The 14,568-nt window shown below is 41.4% G+C and overlaps 1 long non-coding RNA gene across 1 annotated transcript in view; it reads left to right on the top strand.

Annotated features, from left to right (window-relative positions):
• Positions 1-265: 265 nt before the first annotated feature.
• The window catches only part of LOC119619303 (uncharacterized), a 35,207-nt gene continuing 20,904 nt past the window's right edge, over positions 266-14,568 (top strand). The window contains exons 1-2 of the long non-coding RNA XR_005235701.2: positions 266-594; positions 1,286-1,641. This is a non-coding gene — a long non-coding RNA (uncharacterized lncRNA). The remainder of the gene's footprint in view (positions 595-1,285; positions 1,642-14,568) is intronic.

Below are 14,568 nucleotides of genomic sequence, written 5' to 3' on the forward strand. Positions count from 1 at the left end.
TTAAGCTGAATGCTTCGTAATTGCTGCATTCCCTGGGAAGCTGACTGTGAGATGGAGATTAGCGTGCAGGACATTTCTTACGGGTTGTTCTTGGGATCAACACCTGTGGAGAGGAGAAGCTGAGGCAGGATCAGGAAGCGGGTAAGTAGAGTGCAACGCTGGTGAAGCGGCATCGCTGTCTGTGGTAAATATCCGGGGTTCATCATCTCTCGTCAAGATGACTACCGACATGGACACGTATGGTTGAGTTAAGGAGCGGAAAGTTTAATAAGCAGAAGAAAACACAGAGGAGACCAGCTATCAGACATCCTTGAGGGAACGGCTGGCCCGTGACTGACTGCAGCAGGTTTTAAGGGCAGGCTTGAGGAGGCGGTGTCTGATTTATGTAGGGCCCAGCGATTGGTTAGACCAGGGGTGACGTTTACGTAGCGCGCAGGGAAGGCTGGTCACCCCACCCTAATCTTATTCAGCAACTAGGCTTTCCACTTGGCCGGCGCCATCTTGTCCAGTCGTTACTGTACGCAGGGCTGGCAAAAAGAGAAGATGGAGCCGTTCTGGGCATGTTCTAGGCATTTAGAACATGCCTAATCCCAGGTAGTGTTTTTTGTTGTTGTGTTTTGAGACGGAGTTTTGCTCTTGTTGCCCACGCTGGAGTACAATGGCGTGATCTCGGCTCACCACAACCTCCGCCTCCTGCATTCAAGCGATTCTCCTGCCTCAGCCTCCTGAGTAGCTGGGATTACAGGCGTGAGCTACCGCGCCGGCCCCAGGTAATATATTTTTATTGGCAGAACTGCCGGCATTCGCCTGTGCAAGCTTTCAGCTTTCTGTCTATGTCTGCAGCTCGATTTTCCAGGCTGCTCTTTGTTAGAAAAGAAAATGATCTGGGGGCGGCTTTTCATTAAAAGGAAAACCTTACTGAAGACTCCCATACCCTCACTATCTGCCTCAGTACTTTCTTCTTAACTCCTATATCACTGGGTCAGCAGCAACCCCAGTCAGACCTCAAGGGAGATGGGAAGATGGGACGATCTGTCAGAGCTATGCTGAGTTGAGGCAAGAGGGCGGACCTTTATGGTTTGCGAATCAGTGACTCATCGGAGGTGGGGCAACCTGGAAGGAAATGTGGCTTTGGGTGAGGCAGGTGTCTTCACAGGAGGCAGTCTCTTTGTATCTGGAGGGGCAATTGTCAGTGTTCCCCTAGACTGAAGGGTGAATTATGGAGAATGGAATAGAACGTTTTGTTATAATGATTTGGTTGATGACTTACTTCCTGTTTCCTTAGCTTCATCTTGCTGAGCAAAAATGAAGGAGCCTGGACCCAACTTTGTTACTGTGAGAAAGGGTCTTCATTCATTCAAGATGGCTTTTGTGAAGCACCTACTGTGAGTAGATGATTTCGTGTCAGAGACAGTTAACAAATCCTCAGAATATTGCATCATGTACAGTTATTGGAGATGAGTAACTCACATTCTCTTAATTGTAATGGTTCCTTGGAAAGTCATCGTGGAAGATGAAGGCTGGCTCATACATTTTCCCAGACAGGAATTTGGCTGCCAACAGGGAATTCTGAACAACTGAAAACTCCAGATGAATGCACAACATAATGATGGTTAAATTTAAAAAAAAAAAAAAAGCACGGTAATAAAATTTCCATGAAATATTTTGTGTAAGCGCAGATAACCAGTCATTTTCTTTGTAGAATTCTTATTCTTAAATAATTGAGTATACTTTGTTCTTTGTAGTATGTGATGGGCAGCTATACTGTGATTCTTCTGAGTGACTCAATTTTATTTTTTTCACATTTAATGACTTTGTTTCTCCTAAGTGAATGCACAGATAGTGTATTAATCAGGGTTCTCTGGAAAACCAAAACCAATTTATTATCAGGTACTGGTTCATGCGATTGTGGAGGCTGAGAAGCCCCATGAGCTGCTCTCTGCGAGCTGGAGACCCAGGAAAGCTGATGAAGGTCAAAGAAAGGCCTGAGAGCTGGAGGGCCGATGGTATAGATGCCAGCCCAGGTCTAAAGACGTGAGAACCAGAAGCACAGAGGGCAGAAGATCAACATCCCAGCTCAGTCAGACAAAGAGAAAAAGTCCTCCCTTCCTTTCCCTTTTTCTTCTATTCAGACCCTGGATGGATTGGATGAGGCCCAGCCACGTTGAGGAGAGCCATCTGCTTTAATCAGTCCACCAACTCAAATCCTGATCTCTTCCAGAAACACCTTCACAGATACACCCAGAAATAACATTCAACTGGTTAGGAGCATCCCATGGTGCAGTCAAGTTGACACACAAAATTAACCATCACGGATACACATCAAAGTTAAGTAATATTAACATAGACTTTGGCAAGCTGTATTTTAAAACGCAGTAGGTTAGTGAGTCTTGTTTAAGAGCACTAGATGAAAACCACAGATAAGAATGTTTTTGACGTTCTGTGTCTGACCTTTCAGATTCCCTGCCTCCCTCCCCACCATATTCAGAACCCCAGAATGCTGACCTCTATAAACAGCCTCACCTGGGCTCTGTTACCCTCTGGCTTCCCATTGGCTCATGGAGGCACAGAGGAAGTTGGGGCAGGAGGACAGAATGGTTGGGGTACCAATGCTCCTCTCAGGCCACGGGTCGGCAGGGGCTACATTCCTGTGTGAAGCTCACTGCCTCACAGTTGTCTCCTCTAGCTCTCCGTGGGGTCTGGTGACCTCTCTCCTTACAGTCCCATCAGTCCTAGGGAAGGTAATGGCTCTCCAGGGGGTGCTGCCCATGGGTGCTTCAGTGTCTCTTGTTGGTTCCCATAGCCCCACCCACACCTGTGTAAATAGCCCTCCATTAACCTCAGCTCGGTTGCCTGGTTTGAATGTACCATCTGTTTCCTTCCAGCACTCTGACTGATACAGCATTTTTGGCGTAGGTCTCCATCACATGTATTTACCTTTGTGTCCTCTGTATTCCTCGTTGATCAAGGTTGTAAATTTTCTCTTCCTGTGACACTAAATTGCCTTTAATAAAGCTTGTTGACCCTGAAAGTCAAAGAGGGCAAAATCAGAGCTAGTCTCAGTTTCTTAAAGTGGACATTATACAGAAGGTTAGGAAGTATTAAATACGAGTATTCACAGATGTGTTCCCCCCTGCGAAGCTAATAAACATACATATGTACTTTTGAAACCAGTGTAACCCCAGGTTGTTTCTGGCTCCTAGTAGGTGCTGATTAGAGCAATGAGTTCCAACTCAGCAGTTTTTGTAAGCTGAACACGAGCTGTTAACATCTCTGCATCAACTCGGGTTTCCTTTTGCTTTTGTTAAAATTGAAGTTTTTCATTTAATATAAGATTTAGAGATTTCTGTCTCAGAGCTCCCCAAGATTTGCTACTTTTGTCTACCCTTGTTTTTAATCTTAAAAATTTAGATTTACTTGTAATTCTAAGTATGAACATTAATTTTGCTTTTATTTTCCGTTTTACTGCACAGGAGGAGGGGACAGATACCAAACCACTGATTATTTTACTTCCATTGTTAATACACATGAGAATGTCAGTTGTCTTGTGTACCTGGAACTTAAAAAAAAATTGGTTTTTAAAAAACTATAGTAAAATATACGTAACATAAATTGTATCATTTTAACCATTTTTAAGTGTACAGCCAAATGGCATTAAGTACATTTGCATTGTTGTGCAACTATCCCTACCATCCACCTCCAGAACCTTTTTTTATCTTCCAAAATTGGAACTCTGTACCCATTATACAATAATGGCCCATTCTGTTTCCTGTAAGCCCCTGGCACCCACCGCTCTACTTTGCTTCTAGGAATTTGACTACTCTAGGTACCTCATATAGGTAGAATCATGCGGTATTTGTCCTTTTGTGACTGGCTTATTCCGCTTACCATAATGTCTTCAAGGTTCATCCATGTTGTATTAATAGCATGTCTTGGAATTCCTTTCCTTTCTAAGGCTAAATAATATTCCATTGTATGAACAGATCACATACTGTTTTTCTTTTCATCTGTTGGTGCAAACTTGGGTTGATTCTCCCTTTTGGCTGTTGTGAATAATACTGCTGTGAAGATAGGTGTACAAGTATTTGTTCAATCTTTGCTTGCAGTTCTTTGAGCTATATATGCAAAGAAAATGGGATCCTGGATTATACAGTAATTCTGTTTAATTTTTGTGGAGCCACCATTTTCTTTTCTGTGGTGGCTGCACCATTTTATATTCCCAATAGCAGTGCGCAAAAGTTTTTCCACATCCTTGATGGCACTTGTTACTTTCTGTTTTTTGTTTTGTTCTGATTTATCTTTTGACATGGAACATTCTTATACATGGTTACAGATCCATCGTGGTGGTCTTCATCAAGTTAGAGGCTGCAAAGCATCCATATCATTCATTCTTCTAGGGATAAAGGCATTTGTAAAATATTAAATTCAGTAACACTGTTAAGTATCTTAAACTTCGTGTATGGGAGGGAGTAACTACTGGATTTTATAAGTGCTTATTACACTTGAAGATGACACATTTCTCTTTTTTTTTGAACATGGTATATATCTTTATTTTAAAAAATTATTTTCAATATTTTGTTGCTTTCTCAATACAGATTTTTGTAATAGTTCTATATGTATTGCATTTTTGGTACTAGTATCAGTAACAGTTTTTATTTTAATTTTAAATTGTCTCTTAATATATTGAGATATTATTGAATTTTTATATAGATCTTTTATCACCTTGCTTAATTCACTTATTGATTTCAACAGTTTTTTTTATTATTTAAGTTCTAGGGTACATGTGCATAACGTGCAGGTTTGTTACATATGTATACTTGTGCCATGTGGGTGTGCTGCACCCATCAACTCGTCATTTACATCAGGTATAACTCCCAATGCAATCCCTCCCCCCTCCCTGCTCCCCATGATAGGCCCTGGTATATGATGTTCCCCTTCCCGCGTCCAAGTGATCTCATTGTTCAGTTCCCACCTATGAGTGAGAACATGCGGTGTTTGGTTTTCTGTTCTTGCGATAGTTTGCTGAGAATGATGGTTTCCAGCTGTATCCATGTCCCTACAAAGGACACAAACTCATCCATTTTTATGACTGCATAGTATTTCATGGTGTATAGACACATTTCTTTTCTATTGAACATTTTACAGAACAATTTAATTCATCCCAAGGAATATTTTCTGAAGGCCACTATGTACCAGGTTCTGTTACAGGTGAATGGGCCCATCAGTGAACAAAACCTTAAAAAAATTACAAATCATTTGAAATCCACTATTACAGTGACTTCTTTAGGGATGACACTGTTTTCCTATATGCTACCTAGGAAATGTGCTTCCTTCCGAACTCACTGTTATGTCTCAAGAGATTAGTTCATGGCTCAGAAGAGACATGAGTGAGAGGCACTCCTTCTACGGCCCTTACTTTGTGCTTGTCTCTGGCACTCACCACTTTCGACCTTGTCATTCGTGTGCTTGTTTTATTTTCTTAAAAGACTTTGAGTTTCTTGAGAGAGGATTTCATCCGTATTTGATTTTCTACAATTATCTGCAGCATTTTGCATATAAGCATTCAAAAGATCTTTATTTCATTTGCTGAATAGTAATGAATATGGCTGTTTTGTATTCTCTTTATGAGATGATCAGTCACGTGCAGCCACGGAGGAGACACAGGAAAACAGTGTATTATACTCACAGGTCCTACAAAGAGGAGGCACGCCACGCCACGCCACATAGGACCACATGGGAAAAAACACCAGAGTGGTCAGGAGGCAGGAGGCAGGTGCTCGGGAAAGCATTCAACCAAAGCCTTTCCTGAGGTTTCTCTGGGGAAAGCAGGTGAGCAGCTTAGGATGGGCTAGTTTGAATCATCCTGGTGGGCTCTAAGCTCTAGGGATAGTCCCTCGTTGTCTAGTACCCAGCTCTGGGATGGTTAAGGCAGAAATTTCAAAAAAATTAAAATTTAAAAAACGTGTACAATATCATACACATATATATGCAAAATAATATACATATATATTGTGTTCGTACACACACACACACAAGCGGCAACTCCATGCTAGGGAGAATGGTGATTCTAGACATCCTGAACTCCAGAAAGATGGTGAAATAGGTAATCTAAGTCACCTCCCCACCTGCTCCTGACTTGGGCGGCTCCCTTGGTGGGTGAGGGGGTTGTTGGTCTGCACTTTGGCGCCCTCTAGGTGAGAACACTGCATAGCCATTCTGGTCTCTGCTGCATTGCACTTTTCATAGGAAAAAATTAGCAAGCTGACCTCTGTTTTGGAATGCCTCAGACGCTAGAATAGAAGCCCACTCACTCTCCTACAGCACCGCTTTACCCCCACACACCTGTCTTTGCTAGGTAATAAGTAGACGCGGCTTGCAGACACAAAACGTGAATACTATTAGTAAATTCACCTTGTGAAAGCAGCTCCACCTTCCTCTAATTTGGCCTCGGGGGTTGTTTTGCTATTTTATGAGTCTGTATGTAATTAGTCACAATTAAAATCTGAAGTCTAAGTATATTCACAGTCCAATTTCATCTGAGGCAATGAAAAATAAATAAACCACAGTGACTTTATTACTTCTGTTTCTCAGATGTGGGGAAGCAGAACAGTGCAGTGGGTCTCTTCACGCATCCACAGGACAGGTAGGATCTGCAGGGGCTTGAAAGTCCCATAGCTCAAGTTCATTTCACCTGGACTGTCAACACTGTCTATGGGCAAGACTTAAGGCAGAAATGTCCAGCAGTTCTTTGTGTGCAAGGATCTCATTTCATCCTTCTTCCAGGGAGGAGAGGGGATGAGAAAAAATAACTCCCAAACCTCTTATTACCATTCTATCTCCACTTCTGAGCTCTGTCATTGTTTATGTCATTTGTATTCCAGATTCCAAAAGGATATGAAAGATCTGCCTGAGATCTAGTAGCATATTTCCAGCTGGCTCTTAGGAATCAAGAATATATACAAAGCATTATTGACAACGAATGTTTATTTACTCTGAAGATGGTTTCCCCTTCTGTGTGAGTCAGGGTTCTGCAGAGAAACAGAACCAATGGGATGTACATAGTGCTGTGGTTTGAATGTGTCCCCTCCAAATTTCATGTTGAAACGTAATCCATATTGAGGTGGTATTAAGACGTGGAGACTTGTGGGATGTGATTAAGCCATGATGGCTCCACCGTCATGAATGGATGAGTGCCTTATGAAAGGGCTAGAAAGAAACGGATTAGACAGCCTTCTGTCACATAAGGATACCACCAAAAACGCCACTGATGGAGCAGGCCCTCACTAGATATGGAACCAGCCAGCACCTTGATCTTGGACTTTCCGGACTCCAGATCTGTGGGAAATCATTCTGTTCTTTATAAACTACCTCGTCTTAGGTATTTTGTTGGATCAGCACAGACAGGACAGAAATACCTGTAGGAGGAGATTGGCTTATGTGATTACGGAGACTAAGGAGTCCCACCATCTGCTATCTGCAAGCTGGAGAACCAGGAAAGCTGAAGGTTCAATTTAGTTTTAGTCTGAAGGCTTGGCAACCAGGGGAGCTGCTGGTCTAAGTCCCAGAGTCCAAAGGCCCGGAACCAGTAGCTCTGATGTCTGGGGACTGAGGAAGATGGATGGACCAGTTGAAAAAGAGAGGGACAGAGAATTCCTCCTCCCTCCACCTGTTTGTTCTATTCGGACCCTCAATCGATTAGATGATGCCTGTCCACACTGATGATGGTGGATCTTCTGATTCAAATGTGAATCTCTTTAACCATCATACCTTCTAAGTTCCCATGTTTCTTCCACCCTTGCCCATCCCTTCTTCTCTAACCTCACCTTGTCCTCCCTTACCTCCATCCCTTCCTCTCTCCCCTGCATACATTTTGTGGAAAGCCTATGTATGAAGGGTAGACACAAGGCAAAATTGTTTCTGTGTTCATGGAACTTAGATACTACTGCACCAGCTACTGGAGAAAGTATTATGCACTTGCCAAGTAATGCACAGGATTTTTGTCACTTATAAACACAACAAAGCCCAAAATCTACCATCATCATTTTCTCCTTCTGGTCACTCAAAGTCACATCAAGAGAATAAATTGATTTTGTCCTCAGGACACCTTGTCATGTCTCCCAACTTTCCTGTATAGCTGATGGTTGTTACTCCAGACTTAGATTAGGTTATCTTCAGGGTTGTGGGTTATAATGCATCTTCCGAAAGATGTGTTCAAGTCCTAACCCTGAGAATGGGACCTTATTTGGAAATAGGGTCTTTGTAGATGTCATCAAGTATTGATGAGGTCTTCCTGGAGTAGGATAAGCCCTAATGCAATGACTGGTATCTTTATAAGAAGAGGAAGTTTTAGATACAGACACACAGAGGGAGAAGGCCATGTGATGATTGAAGCAGAGTTGGCGTGTCTACAAGTCAAGCAATGCCAGCAATCACCAGCAATCACCAGAAGCTAGGTGGGAGGCACACAACAGACTCTCCCTCACACCCTTAGGAGGGAACCAGCCCTGCAAACGCTTTCATGTAGAAGGCCCTTCCAGAACTGTGAGGGACTAACTTTCTCCTGTTTCAAGCCACCCAGTTTGTGGTGATTTGTTAAGGCAGCCCTAGGAAACTGGTACATCCAGTCTGTGCAATAACTTTCAAATATCTGCTTGCCTCCAACACTCACACTCCATCTGCTCCCATCCTTGATCACTGTGGCATCCTGCACATAGCACTCAAAGCTGGGTCCGTGTGAGCCAAGAGAACTAGGGAAAGGAGAGACATAAAAGAGAAGAAGACCTTGGAGAGAGAGGTTTTGAGACTGGAAAGTAATCATATAAGCCATTGGATACTTGCAGAAATCTTGGAGTGGTCTCTGAATTTCCCCCAGAGCATGGAATGGGGGAATTCGAAGGACAGAGAGGCTTCTGTTGCCTTCTGCATGGTGTATAAGAAATCTCATTGAATCCTCTCTGCCACTGCATGGGCTGGAACCACTACCTGCAAATACAGCAAGGAAACTGAGGCTCTGTGGGGTTATCTCTTGCTTAAGAATGACTGACTGGACTGACAAAGTTCAGCCATAGAATTAGAATCCAAGACATTCTGCTCTATAGTGAGTACTGTTCCTTACCACCCTTATATCTCTAAATCAACAAACTGGGTTATTTGTTTTCCTTGGCCCTAACTTGCTATTTACCTATCTGGATTTCCTTCTCTTTCCCTCTGCACATGGTCAAAAGCTGCTCATCCTTCAAAGTCCAGTTTAAATTTAATTGTCTCTGTATAAACGTTCCTGAGCACCTTAGCCTGAAGAGATATGAATCAGTCCTACTGAACAAGACTAACTGACGTGCATATAATTTAATTTGCACAATTGAACACCTCCTGAGTTATTTCTTCAGTTATTGGCTTGGTCTCTTTGCATCTTTTGTTCTGAGTTATTTTTTTCAGACTGTTGTAAGCTCCTTGGGCAGAGTCCATAATTTATACCTCTTTGTATACCTAGTGGGTCTCAGAACAGTTCCTTGCACACACAAAAAAGAGACAAAATGAAGTCAGATGTCTTGGTTCTAACTACAGTCATCTGTTCTGGAGTTGTTAAGTCTAGGATATTGAATGCTTTTCTTAAACTTCCTGGTCTCTGTCTCCTCTTCTTTGACAGTAGGGGTTTGAACCAGTGAATGTCTGTTTCCTTCAGCTCTGTTGGGCTGGGGCACTGCTCCTTTGGCTTAGGGACCTATGCCAGGAAGAGGGAATGTGGGACTCCTCTGGCCCAATTTCAAGGCCCCAGCAAGCTTACCTTGTCAGATTTACCAGATGGTTGGGCTGCAGGCATGACCTTGGTGTTCCTTGCAGGAAACAAAGGCCAGGTGTGATGCTGGCAGTGTGTCTATGTGTCTCAGGAGTCTCTCTGATGTTCTGTCTGAGATAACATGTTGGGAGATGCCAGATCTCAACAGGACAGATCAAGCCACATGTGCCCAGAAAGGCTTTTGGCAACATCACATTAACTTGGGAGCTGTGGTCCACAGGGGACTGGAGAATGATGTTCTGAATGGTGATGGAAATAAGTGTTCTTATTCTTGTTTACAGTGCCTTTTTGGGAAAATGGGTGAAATAAGGTTGTGTGTGTGTGTGTGTGTGTGTGTGTGTGTGTGTGTGTGTGTGTTGAAGTAGCGCTGGAATGGAAACTTGGGGGGCGATATTTGAAGCTCTGTAGTACCGTTCCTTATTAAAGTAACACCCCTCCCCTAAGTATAAACTTGTGGATGGCTTCCCCAGTGCAAGTTTATAAGTTTATAAACCCCAGGCTTTGCAGATTAGACGTATGGGCAACTGAATTTTTATACACCAGCAGAGAAATTTTAGGAAATTTAAAGCATAATCATGTACATCCAAATGCTGGTGGTTTGTGCTGGCTTAAGAAGCAAGAATATTCCTTTGGTTGGTGTAGCATTTCTCTTTTCTGAACAGCATTAAAATAGCAACAACCAACTATGTACTTTAGAGAGAACCATCTAGACGTAGAGAGAAAGGAATCAATTTGTCTATAGGTAGCAATGTCTGATAGTATATATAAAATATTACAGCCAAGGAAATTTCAAGGGAGTGGAGCAATGGAGGTTTTGTGCTTAAAAAGGGATCAATTAATTGGCAATCAGGTATAACTGTAGGTATAATTATATAGAAAACAGGCAACATGAGATCATTTATTTATTATTATGAGGGGATAATTTTATGCTCATTTTACTGAGGCTAATTTCTTTTTATCCTCCTGAGAAGTAAATGTGAACATGCCTATTGTGTGTATTTGCAAAGGAAATTCAAACAGTATGTCTTTGTTTCAGAAGCAAATGCTGTTAATGTTACTATTTCAGAATGACTTTTATAATAGTTATAGATGTTCTTGTTTGTTTGCAAATACATTTAAAACAACAAAAAAGGAATACTTGGGGATTTGAATAGCATGTTTTCAACTTTAATTGCATTCTGTATTTAGAATTTAAAGGGGATCCCTGATCTTTGTTTTCTCATACGTTCCACTTGAGGCCATATTATTCTAGGGCAGTGGTCCTAAGCCACAGATTTTTGTCTCTTGCCCCCACCCCTCCCAGGCACATCTGGCAGTGTCTGGGGGCATTTTGATTATCACAATAGGGAGGGTCCCCTAGTACAGGATTCTAGTACGTAAAGGCTGGGGCTGCTGCTAGACAGCCTAAAACACACAGGACGGTTCCCATCCACAAAGAATAATCCATTCCAAAATGTCAGGAGTACTGAAATGGAGAAACCCTGCTCAAAAAAAAAAAAAAAAGAAATTTTATTTCCTTCTTACAGTAATTTACAGTTAATCTCTAACCCCATTTTGTCCACAACAGCATGGTGTCGTGACCTAAAGGTATATCTCAAAAGAATCTCTCATATCAGTGCAGAATAGAGAAATTGTGTGCAGCCTACGTGTGATTTGTCACTTTAGTACTCTGTGGTAGGTTACTTGACATTTCATGCTTCATAGTCTGAAATGCCCTCTCTTAGTATACCCATCTGACATTTTTGAGAGACTAATGTTTGCCTAAGAATGCTTAAGTAATGGCCAGATTTTACTCTGAGTGATACTACCAACAGGAAGTGGGGGAAAAAAAGAAGGAGGGAAAAAAGTTAAATTTTCATTCTAAACATTTTCAAAGTTTGATTGGCAATAATTAATTCAACAGCTAAGAAGGGACTGCAATTGTTAAAAATCATAGCTATCAAATGTTATGGCATCTGGGAGCTAGTGGTTGGCTACTTAACATGATTTTTTAGGACAATTCTACTGTACTTCAGCATAATAAACTGAAAAGACATGAACAAATGTGCCAACTGCTTCCCTTTCTACTCCCATCCGCTGCTCTGGAAAGAAGCCCTAACACCTCTAATACCACACTGCTGTAAAATAAACCCAAATGTGCTTATTTTACTGCTATGCATTGAGCATTATTATTTGGGGATACTCTATGCTCCTTCATTAAGGATCTTTCGTACTGGATGGGGAAACTGAGTCACAGGGGATGATTAAAAGAAGGAAGAAGTCAGATGACTTCGGATTTTGTAGGCTCCTGCATAGAGAACACCTTAGGAAAAGCAATCCTTCATTCTCAGCACACGGAAGAAACACATTCCTGACTTCTCAGTGATGAACCCTGTTTCCTAACAGTGTGAGGTTAATGAACCTCCTTATTTTTGGCAGGATGAGGAAGTGGCAAGCAGAAAAACCTACCAAAGGGAGCCCAGTTCCAAGGCTTTAATTGCTTATGTGACTGTTAAGAGCCACCTTCTTTCACAGCAGAAGGATACAGTTCTCTATTCCCAAATCTGGCAGCTATTCCTCAATTATAGAAAGAAGAAGGAAATTAAAATGTGATGGATTAAATAAGAGGGTGAACCGGTACTTATTTCCTAACTAGAAATTACCATTTTTGTGCTTTTAAATTGATAATTATCAGCACCATACTTTATTCACTTTTGTCATAAGGTCTTTCCTTTTAATTAAAATTGAGATGCTTCACATTTCTTGCCTTCCCTTAAGAAAATCTTTCAAGCGTTTAAGTCCCTGATATTGGAAAGCTTTAATTATAGCACAGAAAAAGAAGAGTGGAAAGAGCTGGGAGCGGGGGGATGTGTCCCTTCATTTCCCATGAACACGATCACACTGAGAACTCAGGGAGGTCCAGTGCGTTTGTCAGCTTGCCAAACATTATGTTCATTAAAGGCCAGAAAGTATCCCTGGGGGGCGGATACACGTGAGCTCATTTCCAATCATTTTACCTGCTCTGCCTCATTTCAGAGCCCAGTCAGATCATCACCAGACTTCTCACATTGTCCTAAAAAAATATGCATTAAAGTCACAACACACATCCGGGTCTGCACCTGTATCTCACACCTGTGAGGAACTCTTTTATATTGAAATAAGACAAGGTTCTCCAGAGAAACAGAATAAATATATATATATGTATTCTTATACACATGTATGTATATGTGTATACATATATACAAAATGTATATATATATATTTGTATATATGTATACATATATATTTTAAATTTTATTAAAAATTTTAAAGATTTATTTTAAGAAATTGGCTTGTGTGATTGTAGAGGCTGGCAAGTTCAAAATCTTTAAGTCAGGTCAGCAGGCTGGGCTGAAAACTTAGGTAGAAGTTAATGCTACTGTCTTAAGGCAGAATTTTTTTTTTTTTTTTCCAGGAAACTTCAGTTTTTGCTCTGAAGGCCTTCAGCTGACTGAATGAGGGCCATGCACATGATCCAGTTATCAAAGAGAATCTCTTTTACGTAAAGTCAACTGACCAAATTGTCTACAAAATAGCTTCACAGCACCTAGATGATTTTGATGACATAACTGTGTATTATATAGCCTAGCCAAGTTGATACATAAAACTCATCATCACAGGCATCAAGCTCAAATGTTAGGGTTTGCAGTGGACTAATGCATACTTAAGTACCTGGATGACATCCAGAAGGTACAAAAGCCCAGAGCTTCCCCACTCAGCGTGCTGCCACCTCCATACCAATGTTGACTCTTTTTCTGTTTTCGGGGTCTAACCCATGTATTCTGGTTCTGACCTGCTCTATTTTCTCCTTATCCTCCTGGAGCAGGAGTGAATTAGCAAGTATGTTGAGTGATAGGACAGATTTCACTATTCCTTGAATACCAACGGAACTCAAAGTCTTATGTCTCATGATTTTCCACTTGATTTCCATTTTTATGCTTTGGGTAATGAGGTTTAACTTGCCTCTCCATTGGGAATATAGATTCCTGGAAGGTAGAGAATATTTCATCTCATTTTCTGTGTGTAGAGTTCACAGTTAGGGTTCAGGTGATACTCAGAAAATACATTCAGAATTTTAGAGATGTATGGAGTTGTGAAACTAGCAAAATATTAATCATTCTTTTGAGACACAGTCTCACTTTGTCACCCAGGCTGGAGTGTAGTAGCGTGATCTCCACTCACTGCAACCTCTGCCTCCCAGGTTCAAGTGATTCTCCTGCCTCAGCCTCCTGAGTAGCTGGGATTGCAGGCGCCCACTGCCACGCCTGGCTAATTTTTGTATTTGTAGTAGAGACGGGGTTTGCCATGTTGGCCAGGCTGGTCTTGAACTCCAGACCTCAAATGATCCACCCACCTTGGCCTCCCAAAGTGCTGGGATTACAGGCATGAACCACAACACTCTGCCTAATCATTCATTTTAAGTGATTAAATCATCCATTCATCATCTTTTAGTACATCCATCATCCTTTTTCCTTCCTTCCTTCCTTCCTTCCTTCCTTCCTTCCTTCCTTCCTTCCATCCATCCACTTATTAATTCAATAAATATTTACTGTTTTCCTTCTTTTGAGAGGTGTTTGACCTAAACTAAGAGGTATGGAGGTTAAATGACTTGTGGGAAATGAGAATGTTTTATTCTCTCGTTTCCCACAAGTCACTTATATTATTGCTAAAATTTAGTGACTGCAATAAAAATAGATGATTCCGGACAATGTATCTCATTTTATTTACTTCTAATATGGATATCAGATGGTTCT

Source organism: Chlorocebus sabaeus, chromosome 2 (assembly GCF_047675955.1).
Source record: "Chlorocebus sabaeus isolate Y175 chromosome 2, mChlSab1.0.hap1, whole genome shotgun sequence".
Lineage (NCBI taxonomy): Eukaryota > Metazoa > Chordata > Mammalia > Primates > Cercopithecidae > Chlorocebus > Chlorocebus sabaeus.